General features: G+C 54.0%; 1 long non-coding RNA gene across 2 annotated transcripts; it reads right to left on the bottom strand.

Moving 5' to 3' along the window:
• Nucleotides 1-1,205: 1,205 nt before the first annotated feature.
• Nucleotides 1,206-9,724, bottom strand: LOC132680075 (uncharacterized). 2 transcript variants are annotated; one of them, XR_013552355.2, is made up of 7 exons: nucleotides 9,561-9,724; nucleotides 8,624-8,745; nucleotides 8,085-8,202; nucleotides 4,423-4,526; nucleotides 3,654-3,728; nucleotides 3,004-3,221; nucleotides 1,206-2,101 (listed from the first exon to the last, which is right to left on the bottom strand). It is a non-coding gene; the product is annotated as an uncharacterized LOC132680075 (long non-coding RNA). The 2 variants fall into 2 exon arrangements; XR_013552357.2 differs by lacking the exon at nucleotides 3,654-3,728.
• Nucleotides 9,725-12,021: the final 2,297 nt, after the last annotated feature.

A 12,021-nucleotide genomic window follows, 5' to 3' on the forward strand; every position in this document is an offset into this window, starting at 1 on the left:
GTGGATGGATGGATGGATGGATGGAGAGATGGGTGGATGGGTGGATGAAGAGACAGGTGGATGGATGGATGGATGGATGGATGGATGGATGGATGAAGAGATGGGTGGATGGGTGGATGGATGAAGAGATGAGTGGATGGATGGATGGATTGATGAAGAGATGGGTGGATGGGTGGATGGATGAAGAGATGGGTGGATGGATGGATGAAGAGATGAGTGGATGGATGGATGGATGGATGGATGAAGAGATGGGTGGATGGGTGGATGGATGGATGGATGGATGGATGAAGAGACGGGTGGATGGATGGATGAAGAGATGGGTGGATGGATGGATGAAGAGATGAGTGGATGGATGGATGGATGGATGGATGAAGAGACGGGTGGATGGATGAAGAGATGAGTGGATGGATGGATGGAGAAATGGGTGGATGGATGGATAATTGGATGGTTGGTGTGATAGTTAATTTTGTGGTCAACTTGACTACATTATGGGATACCCAGATACCTGCTTGAGTCTTATTTCTAGATGTGCCTATTGCTGCCTTTCCAGAAGAAAAAGGTACTTGAATCTGTAGAATTTGCCCTTCCCAAAGTGGATGGGCATCATCCCATTCTTTGAGGGCCTGAATAAAACAAAAAGGTGGAAGAAGGGAGGGTTCAATGGCTCTCTGCCAGACTGCTTAAGCTCCATCACACTGTCCTTCTTGCAGGATGATAAGGGAAATTGGAGTGTTCAGGTCTTAGGAAAATGAAAGCTCCACACCCTGCAGATTTGGGTAACTCTTCTGGAATCATATTTTTCTTTATACTAAACTGTAAATGTTTGTCAGGGAAAGAGGAGATAGATGCTCAGGTAGCCCGAGGCTGCTGACACGGTGGTTACACCCATATGCCCACGCAGAACTGGCCTATAACTCTGTGTGATTCCCACTCTCCGGCAGGGACATGTACCCTCAGGGAGGTGGTGATGGGGAGGGACCAGTGCTCCTCTGCCAGCACTGTGGAGGAGAGATGAACCGATACCCTGATGTGCTTAGCAGAACCCTCAGCACTCAGAAAGCCCTGGATAAACATGAGCTGTCACCTCCGGCTTCCCACCACCAGCACCCAGCCCAGGGCTCTGCACACAGGACACGGCTGACAAATATTTGTTGAATAAATAAGCTTGTTGATGTTTCTCCCTCGCCAGACAAGATCAGCTCTTTGGGGAACCTGTTTATTTTTCCAGATAAAACAGTGTCTAGCTGTGGATTTAGAAAAGCCCTCGGACTTGTCTGGCCTGTGGTTCTTGACTCTGGCTGCACAGGGGAGCCTTTATTTCCAGACATTGTCCAGGCCCATCAGGCAAGGCTCTCTGGGGCGAGGTATGTTTGAAAGGCTCCCAAAGGGGCTCTAACATGTGCCTCCAACACCGGCCATTGTGCAGATGGAGAAAGCAGGGCTCGGGCAGGGCAAGGACTTGCCAGCGGGCAGCTGGACTGGGGTCTCTGGCCCTGACTCCTGGCCCTGTGCTCCTCCACACAATTTGTACATCCTGCTGTCACAGGGACGAGGGGACTTTATAAAAGCCACCCCATTGGGCAGTGGCCCACCAGCTTCCTTCCTCATTAGCCCCCATGGCCTCTGCTCTCAGCGTGTGACCATGCCCTAAGAGGCACCAAGGCAACTGAAATCTTGTCCCCACAGGCCATGGAGCCTCTACAAAAAGTCCCCCTCCACAGCGGAGCGATGAATGCCCCAAAACCTCGTGGATCTCAGCAGCACGGAGCATCAGGTAGACGGCGAAGAAAGCCAACCGCAACGCTGTACCCACCACCACATGGATTTGGCTTCTTGGCAGGAAGAGGAAGGGTAGCAGAGAGTGCAGAGAAGGGACCAGGGGCTCCCCACGGTCGGAGCTCACATTCAACAGGTGCACACCAGGTGCCAATACTGCTGAAGCCCTTCCCCTGGATTAACTTCTTGAGCTTGTGCAGTAGCCCACAAACGTGTACTTGGCCCTGCCGCTGCTGGAGGGGCCGTGGGTACGAAGGTGAGCAGGACACACGGATGGAGAGGGTCCTGGCTCCCAGGCCGGGGGTCAGCACGGCTTCCAGAGTGCCTGCTGGGGAGAAGGCAGTGAGTGAGCTGCGATTCCCAGCTGTGCAACCTGGGCTAAGCCCGACGTCAAGTCGGGGCTCAGCCTACCCGGAACACAAGAGGGTTAAACTCAGATCTGAGCCCCTTCCCACACCAATATGCAGTCATTCCCATCCTAGAATTTCTTCCAAATCAGTTACCAGCCATTTTATTAGCTTCCGGTGCCCTCTCCCTGGGGCTCTTACGTAGGACATTTAGTTCATCTCAGTGAAGTTCAACTCAATAAATATTCATTGCAGACTAACTACATTCGCTTTTTGCCACCGTGACAGGAGAAGGTTTCTATAAGATGCAGTCTCTACCTGCAAGGGGGTCCCTCCCCATCGTATGCAGGAGACCAAAAACTATTTTAGCACCGTAAGACTTTGTGCGTATTAGAGGCACGTAATTAAGGGTGTGATGGTGGGGTAGAAATTTCGAGGGAGAGCAGGATCATGGTGGGCAGTTTCGTGAAGTCTCGCGGATGAGGGCGGTGTGACCTGGAACAGAGAGGGAACTGGCCTTTGATAGAGAAGTGGGTGACATGTCCATCAGTCAGGTTAGTGGCCAAGGACAGAGGACAGCAGAAGACACAGTGTAAAGACAGCATACTTCACACTGTTAGAGGCAAAGAGAATGATTACTTTGGGGCGGGGCAGGTGTTGAGATCGGGAGAAGAAACAAAGGAGCTTCCTAGACGCTGGGAATTTCTAGTCCCAGGGGTGGGATCCCCCAACAGGTATGACACTGTGGGTGTGAAGGGGAGGGGGCTCGAAGTGAAGGTTCATGCAGGGGAAGAGGCAGGCTGGGAAGGGAAGGTTTGGAGGGACCTTGGCCAAGCTGGTCTAGATTATGGAGGCTACGATTGGTAGGTCACCGTCTTACCCCGTGGGGTCCAATGATGGAATGTGGGGCGGCAGGACGGCGGGCCAGCGGGTGTCATGGCCTGGGGGGGAACCATGCGGAGTCCAGGATAGCAAGGTGGCTCCAGCAATCATCTGTATATGAGGCTGGAAGACCTTGACGCAGACATGGGCACTGGGAATGAGTCCCGGATGCGGATAAAAGTCACTTCCTCCCGAAACTGGAACCCTCGCACGCTGCTGGTGGGGGCGGAAAATGGAGCAGCCACTTTGGGTAACCGACTGGTAGCTCTTGCGACCGTCAAACCCGGTGTTGCTTTATGACCCTGCAACTCCACAGCTGGGTGTGTGCCCGGAGGACTGAGAAACTATGTCCCCACCAAAACCCGCGCACACAGAATGTGGTCTCTCCACACGATGAGACAGCATCTGTCCATAAGAAGGAATGAAGTCCGATACCTGCTACTACGTGGGGGAACCTTGAAAACTTTACGCTAAGCGCTTAGACAAACATTATGTGATTCCCTTTATGTGAAATGTCCAGAACAGGGGAATCCACGGGGACAAAAGGGATTAGCAGTTGCTCCGGCCAGAAGAAGGTGAGAGCTAAAAGCTTTAGGGTTTCTCTGGGAGGTGATGAAATCGTCTAGAATTGATTGTGGGGGCACATACCTGAATACACTAAAACCAGTGAGCTTTACACGTTAAATGGTGGACGTCTGGTATGTGAATTATATCTGAAAGAGGCTGTTGTAAAAAAAAAAAAAGTCACGTGGCGCCTGGGTGGCTCGGTCGGTTAAGTGTCCGACTTCGGCTCAGGTCATGATCTCGTGGTTCGTGAGTTCGAGCCCCGCGTCGGGCTCTGTGCTGACAGCTCGGAGCCTGGAGCCTGTTTCCAATTCTGTGTCTCCCTCTCTCTCTCTGACTCTCCCCCGTTCATGCTCTGTCTCTCTCTGTCTCAAAAATAAATAAACGTTTAAAAAAAATTTAAAAAAAAAAGTCATTTCAGTGGAAGCATTGGCAGAATCCTGTGAAAAACTGTACACGGGAGGTGACGAGGGTGTAAGGGGATCCCACGGGCTGTAGGCACAGCCTTGGGGTCACAGGACTCTGCCCTGATCTTGTCTCCAGTCTCCTCCAGCTCCCTTTGGGCCTGTAGCCTGCTGGGCTCCAAAGTAAATAAGGCGCAGGGGGGTAATGTTACAACAGGGAGTTGCTCAAATCAGAGGTAGGAAGCTACCCACGGAGGGAGGAGGGGGGAGGGAGGGCCCCAAAGCAGGGAAGGAATGCATTCTGTTTTGCAGGAACACTAGTTCCAGCCCGGGAGACACCCCTCCTCCCCAGCTAGGTGTTTCCCCTGGTGGCCCCTTTCGTGAGCCAGTCTGAGCAGGTTTGGAGCTGGGCACCTGTGCAGAAGCCCCCCGAGTTGTCCTGAACTTACCTTTAGCTCATGATAATACCAAGATCTCCTCCTGTGGACACAGTTTCCTGCCAGTGTTTGAACACAGGACGCAGGCACCACATGCGGACATTTAACGCAGGTGCCTAAGCAATAGGACACAAATAGAAGATGTGAGGATACGGAGAAAGGGGAATGCTTTTTCCTGTTGGTGGGAATGCAAACTGGGGCAGCCGCTCTGGAAAACAGGATGGAGGTTCCTCAGGAAGTTAAAAATAGAACTACCCTACGACCCAGCAATGGCACTACTAGGCATTTATCCACGGGATACAGGCGTGCTCTTTCGAAGGGACACATGCACCCCCATGTTTATAGCAGCACTATCCACAATAGCCAAAGGATGGAAAGAGCCCAAATGTCCATCGATGGAGGAATGGATAAAGAAGATGTGGTTTATATACACAATGGAACACTACTCGGTGATCCAAAGGAACGAAATCTTGCCATTTGCAACGACATGGATGGAATAGAGGGTATTAGGCTAAGCGAAATAAATCAGGCAGAGAAAGACAAATATAATTTCATTCATGCGTAGAGTTTAAGAAACACAGCAGGTGAATGTAGGGGAAGGGAAGGAAAAATAAGATAAAAACAGAGAGGGAGGCAGACCATAAGAGGCTCTTAAATACAGAATACGATCTGAGGGTTCCTGGAGGGGAGGCAGGTGAGGGGGCTGGGCTAGATGGGGGCTGGGCGTTGAGGAGGGCACTTGCTGGAATGAGCACTGGGTGCTGTATGTAAGAGATGACTCACTGGGATCTCCCCCTGAAACTAACTTGAAGGTAAAGAAACAAAGTTTTAAAAAGATGTGTAATTCCCCAATGCACATGCATGCTTCCAGGGGTACTGAACAGGCTTCCGGCACCAACCCCAAGGGGAGGCAGTGCTTTGGGAGCCACCTCCTCGCTGGCTCCTCAGTTGCACATAATAAAAACCATTTGCTCAAAGCAAGAAGACACGGGCTGATCTTCTGGCCGAGGCACCCCAAGCTGCGAGCCCTCTGTGTTCAGTGACAGAGGAGAAAGCAGAAGAGCCAGGGCGGGAAATGGGGAGCTCGTCAGCCCATGGCCCGGATACACACAATCACGCATCTGCGGGAAGGCAGAGGTGAGGCTGAGCCTTCAGCCACAGAATTTCGGCATTTCGAGAGCTAGATGAGAGAAGCCACCCATCCTTAACCAGTGCACGAATCTCACCGGCTCCCCGTTAGCCTGAGATGTTCTCAAGGCTTGGGCAGGAAAGCGTTTTGAAAGCGACAGGTAGATTTAGACGCCTGAGGGTAGCGAAGCCCTCGTCACTGTCACCGCGGTCACCGCTCGCTCCCCAACCTGGAACAAGCCATCCCGTCTTCCAGCCCGTCCCCCTCACCACCAGCGGAGGTCACAGAACAGATCTTTCAGGGACTCGTTTGTGCTGTGAATGCAATAAAAAAAAAGTTACCGCGAAGCATTTCTACCTGCCACGTGTCTGAAATGCGCTGAGGGCTGATAAAATGCCTCTGTCAAGGCTATGGCCGGCCACCTCTGATGATCCATTTTGCAGAAGAGCAGCAGAGGAAAGCCCAGAAAAGTTGTATTCAAAACCAGACACTTGGAGCAGGCAGGGGATTTTTCCCCAACATTTCCCCAGTCACACTTTTTCCTTTCTTATCACAGTAGGTCCACACGTGGCTTTCTCCAGCTGTTACCTTGTTATTTCTGTACTGCCCCCTTTGACACTACGGGAGTGGAAGAACCAGGCAGTAAGCACGACCTCCGGGACGCCTTGCTGTGGACAGCAACACTGCAGGAACCAGAGAAGCAGGCACCCTTGTCCTCACCTTGTTTTCTCTTCACGCATCGCATCTCAGGCGGGGCATGCAGACGGCGTCTACTCGAGGCCTCGCCTGCAGGCCAGCTGCCTGTCTATTCCCAGCGTGACGAATGGAAACAAAGAAAGAAGCAGACACAGGAAAGGATGGAAGCAAGGATGTGGAGGAAAGGGACCTGAACTGTTGGTGGGCTTGCAAACTGGTGCGGCCACCCCGGGGAACAGCGCGGGGTGTGGGGGGTCCTGAAAACATCACAAACAGAAAGAGCACTTGATCTGGCCCTCCCTCCCACTTCCGGGTACTTATGCACAGGAAACACTAATTTGAAAAGATATCTGAGACCCCATGGCCACAGCGCTATTCACAATAGCCAAGACATAAAACAACCTAAGTCCCACGGATGGATGGACAGGTGGATGTATGGACAGAAGGGTGGCTAGATGGATGGATGGATGGACGAATGGGTAAAGCCATTCAGCCATAAGAAAGAAAGAAATCTGGGGCCTGGGTAGTTCAGATCAAGCATCTGACTTCAACTCAGGTCATAATCTCACAGTTCATGAGTTCGAGCCCCACATCAGGCTCTGTGCTGACAGCTCAGAGCCTGGAGCCTGCTTCGCATTCTGTGTCTCCCTCTCTCTCTGCTCTGCTCCTCCCTCGCTCACACTGTCTCTCTCTCAAAAATAAATAAATGTAAGAAAGAAAGAAAGGAAAGAAAAGAAGAGAAAAGGAAGGAAGGAAGGAAGGAAGGAAATCTTGCCACTGGTGACAACATGGATGGACCCTGAGGGCATTATGCAAAGTGACATAAGTAGACAGAGAAAGACAAATACTGTGATCTCACTTATATGTGGAATCTAACAAAACAAAACAAACAACAAAAAATGAGCTCATAGATCCAGGGAACAGGTTGGTGGTTGCCAGAGTTGGGGGTGGGGGAAGGAGGGAGGAGGGGTGGGTCAAAGCACAAACTTCCAGTTATAAGATAAATAAGTCCTGGGGATATAATGATCAGCCTGGTGACTAGTTAGCTATTTGTAAATCGGTGAAAAAAAATTGCATAACTGTGCGTGCTGACAGATGTTAACTCAACTTTTGGGGGAGATCATGTGACCATATACACAAACAGCAAATCATTATATTGTACAGCTTGGTCTCATACAACGTTAGATGCCAATTATATTTCAATAAAACTGGAAACAAAACCGACAAAAATAATTCTTTCGTGTGGAGATTAGAGAAGAGAAATGAAAACCAGATTGCCAACCAACAAAAACACTGTGGATCTTTCCAGAGCCCGTCCAGCGGCTGTTCATCCTGGGGGGGAGCAGGAGAGAGGACAGGGAGCTGGGAGGACGCTGCCTGGGGCCTGCGGGACCCCCGCGTGCCCCCCTGAGCCGCAGCAGGCAGCCCCGACCGCAGGGACAGCTGTCCCGGCTGTGACTTCCTCCCCTGACTCACCGATCGGCCACCCAGGGTAACAGTGCCCCTCACCAGCTTAGCAGGTTGAGAAGCCAGCCTGCAACCGGGCTCATCGCGTAGCTCTCTGTGCCTTGCCTTCTTGGGACATTGTGGGTCAGCCCCAGAAGGGGGATGGGGGCTTCTGGCCAGAGCCCTCTCTCCCCTCCCCTGCCCTGCCGGCCCCAGGGAAGCTGCATCCGGCTTCCCGCTGGGGCTGTCCTGAGATGGAAGAGGCCCGTCCCCGTGAGGCCACAGTGCCAATGCCGCCAAGTGCAGAAAGGGGCAGCCAGGGGCACCGGGGAGGGCACAAGGCCCCACGCTTGCCTCGCCAGCTGTCTGAATCCCCCGAAGCCACAGGATGATGGTTTCTCACCTTCAGCCTTGGGGAGCCTGCCTCCCGCCCCAGGGGCTCTGGCCAACACGAAACCTGTCCGGGGTCTAGAGTCTGACCTCTCCGGTCTGCGCTCACGTGGACAGAGGGTGCCGGGTCCCTGGGAGAGAAGACACGGGCACTGCCCTTGACTCTGCAGAGACCTGACGCAGGAGCTCACCTGCAAGGGTTTCCCTCCAGCAAAGCCTCCGGAAGCCCGGGTTCCCAGGGGATTGTGCCTTGGCTCGGCCGGTCCACCCGACATGCCACCAAGCAGCTACGGGGACCCCATCACCCCCCCCCCCAAGATGGGTGCCCCGCTTCATGGACGGGGCTGTCCGCAGGCAGGGAGGGGCCCCTGCCAGCTGAGTGTTCTGCCCCCACTGACCCCACGGCGCTCGGAGCTGGTGGCGGTGGTGGTGGCACCCAGCAGGCTCTGCCTCTTCTCCGCAGGGCTGGGCAGGGGTGCGAGCGTCCCTCCCGACTCAGCGGCAAGCGGCTCTGGGATCCTTCATGTTTTTCCAGAGACAGCGTTGCCTCACCTGGATCTGGGTTTCCGTTGGGAAGAAAGTGGGGAATGAACGCTGACCCAAACGTGGAGAAGGTCTCTTGGAAGGAAACGGGGGCCCCCGGGGAGCCTGCAGCAGTTGGGGAGAAGGCGTGCCTGAGAAGGACAGGCGGCGGGTGCAGGCGACGTTCTCAGGTTGCAAAGTGGGGAAAGAAGGCTGTTTGCCTATTTCGGACAGCAGGAGCAAGGCGGCATGCTCTGGTAGGGGGGAGGCTTGTAGGGGGGACGGGATGAATAACATCCCAGGGACAGAGGGGCTGTGGACCCCATCCCAGAGGAGGGCGGGACCCAGGGGTCTTGTTCACTCCCTCCTCCTTCCTCCCAGCTGCCACCCCGGAGCTGAGGCCCCTCCCCTCCCACCTGCTACGGCCCCTCAGCCCCTCGGCCCCTCGTGGGGTCCCCTCCCACCTGCTACGGCCCCTCGGTCCCTCGGCCCCTCGTGGGGCGAGCTTAGTCTCCGAGGATCCAGCCCCAGGCTAAATCCTACCCGTGAGCTCTCAGGCCAGGCCTCGGAGGGGCGGAGGCTTTGCCTGATGGGCCTCCTGCGGAGAGCTGCCCCCTAACCTGCCCAGATGGGCAGCAGGTGCATTGGTTTCCCAGAGGGAACTGCAGTCTGGATGAAGCCCCCGGGCAGATGTGCTCACAGGTGTCTGAATCCCCAGCTCAGGCGCCTGCACTCACCTCCTCGCTGGTGCCCTGCTCTCCACTCCGCCCAGCACCCCGCCCCTGTACTTCTCCACCCTGCTTCCCTCTCCCCCAGTCTCTCCCCCTCCCCCTGCCTGGAGCCCCCAAGAGCCATGGCAGCCAGTGAGCCCCTGAGCCCCTGAGCTCCTGAGCCTGGGGAGGAAGGGAGCCCTGGGAGCCCGCCCTCCTTCTGTCCTTGTGCTGCCACCAACACCAATGTCTGTTACCTTCCCTTTGGCTCCCGGATCTAATCGACCATTTTCAATGTTGATCTGGGGGCCTCCAGACTCCCCGTGTGGGGTGCAGATGCCGGGAGGAAGGCACCTGCGAGCCAGCCTCGAGAGGGAGAGTTGGGGCTGCAGCTGACCCCCGCCCCGGCTGAGCCATGGCAGCCCCCCCGCCCCCCCTGCCATGGGACCTCTCTGCAAAGGTCAGCCCCTGCTGCCAGCTGCCAGCCACGTGGACCAGCTCTGTTGCATCACGGCTGGCCCAGCCGGGAGGCACCGTCCCCAGATGCGGGGAGGGAGAGGATGGGGGACAGAAGCCAGCTCCGTTTCCTGCTTTGCTCGTGCTCCCGGACCCCAGAGCCAGCATTCAGGGCACTCAGCTGATGGAAGTCGTCCCCCCATCCCCCCCGTCTGCCACCTCCCTCTGAAACCCTTCCCCAACTCAAGCCCCTGTGCAAATGGGTCCTCCTCTGTGTGTTCACACCCTGGAGCCGAGCACGACCCCTGGTGCCACTTCTGTCCAGCCGAGGGCCCGAGAAGAGAAGCTTCTCAATTCTGTGTCTTGGGACTTAGTCCTACCCAGCCACCATGCTGGGGGAAGCCCGGGCCACCTGGAGGGGCCGCAGGGAAGTGCTCTGGCCAGCAGCCCGCCCCCCACCCCCTGAGATCCAAGCTGGCATCGACCACCAGCTGGTAGACACCCGCCCCAATCGCCCCCCGAGTGCAGTCACGCAACATCCCCCAAAAACCACCCTGCAGAGCCCAGCCAAGCCCCTGAAGGAAGGGGAAGAGAGGGGCAATAGCGTGAATAAATAAAACCGCTGTTTTCACTTTAGGAGGATGAGACATTCAGCGATAGTAAGTGCAACAAATAGCCAGCCAGGAAGGAATTCTGGAACTGTAGTAACAGCTCATCCCCTGGCCGTCTTAGAGCAAGCGCGCTGAGCTACCCCACTTAAACACAAACAAGTCGTACTTCTTAGCAAAACCTCAGTCCTCTCTTTTATCCCTTTGAATCTCTTTTGAGAGATGCCAGTAGGCATCACCCACCTCGTGTGCCTGGGCAGAAGGCAGCTGGATCACTTAAGGGGTCTTTAAATTTTAAAAAGTCCATTTGCCATGCATGCCCTCAAGGCTACACATACTAAATACCTCCGTGAATCTGTTCAGCTTGCTCATTAATACAGTATTTTCTGCCAGGCTCTCTCTTTGAGCAACATAAAACTGTTTGCTCACAGACCCGGTGTTTGAGCACGGACAGGTTGCTTTAATAATTGATCACTGAATAACTTCAGTCAAGGACAGAAGTTAGACTGAGGCATGGGAGAAAAGCAGCAACACGAATGAAGATGGGCAGAATCACTGTGGACAAGACCCCCCGACGCCAAGCAGGTCAGTGCTTCTCCACAAAAAGTCGGTCACCCCGCACTACTTAAAGAGGGTCAGAGTGTATTGGCCAAGAGCAGAGAACTTGGCAAGGGGCAGTTCGGTGGCTGGAAGGAAGCTCATTGCATGTCAGCGGGGACTTCTCCCAACAGTGACTGTTTACAGAGCACGGGCTCTGGACCACACGCACACGAGCCCCCAGGAACACGATGCCACTTCCCGGTGCCAGAAAGACAAAATCCAAACATTTCCGGAGGAAGCTGCTGACAGCTTCCTGGTGGCTCCATGCAGACTCTGTACCTGGATCCTCGAGCAGCCCAGAACACAGTGAGCGTTTACGGGGTGGGGATGACCAACATTGTCTGGGAGATGTTTATCGCATCCTGTCTCCAGACCTGTCCATCGTTCCCGACACACCCTTTGATCAGCCACATCTGTCCATCTTAGAAGGTAGATTGAAGGTAGATTTGGAAACAGACCAACCCACCAGATTTATAAACAGTGTGTTTGTTCCTGCGCTTCCTGACAAGTGTAGTAGCTCAATTCAAGTAAGATTCATTTTCTCCTTTTAAAAAAAAAAACTGGACCTCATGGGCACCTGGGTGGCTCAGCTGGCTGAGCGTCCAACTCTTGATTTTGGCTCAGGTCATGATCTCACAGTTTGTGACTTTGAGCTCTGAGTCAGGCTGTATGCCAGGTGTGGAGTCTGCTTGGGATTCTCTCTCTCTTTCTCTCTGTCTCTCTCAAAATAAATACATAAACCTAAAAAAAAAAAAAAATTGGACCTCAGAGGCACAGAATTGGGTTCTGTGAATGAACCTAAATTTGGGTTCCAATATCCGCACTGGTCCACGCATGGCCTGGATTGTTGTGTCCCACCATCCCTCCTCTGTACTCAGCATCCAACCCAAGGCTGAGGACACCGCAGATAACAAATACCTCCACGTGCATGCTTCTCATTACCACTCTGCCTCTCCCCAGAGGCAGCCCCCACCTTGAACTTGGGGTTCACCATTTCTTTAAGAAAAATCTGTTATAACATACATATGGAGGCCTAAACATATTTTATTCAGCT

Source organism: Panthera onca, chromosome A1, assembly GCF_046562875.1.
Source record: "Panthera onca isolate mPanOnc1 chromosome A1, mPanOnc1 haplotype 2, whole genome shotgun sequence".
In the NCBI taxonomy this organism is placed as follows: Eukaryota; Metazoa; Chordata; class Mammalia; order Carnivora; family Felidae; genus Panthera; species Panthera onca.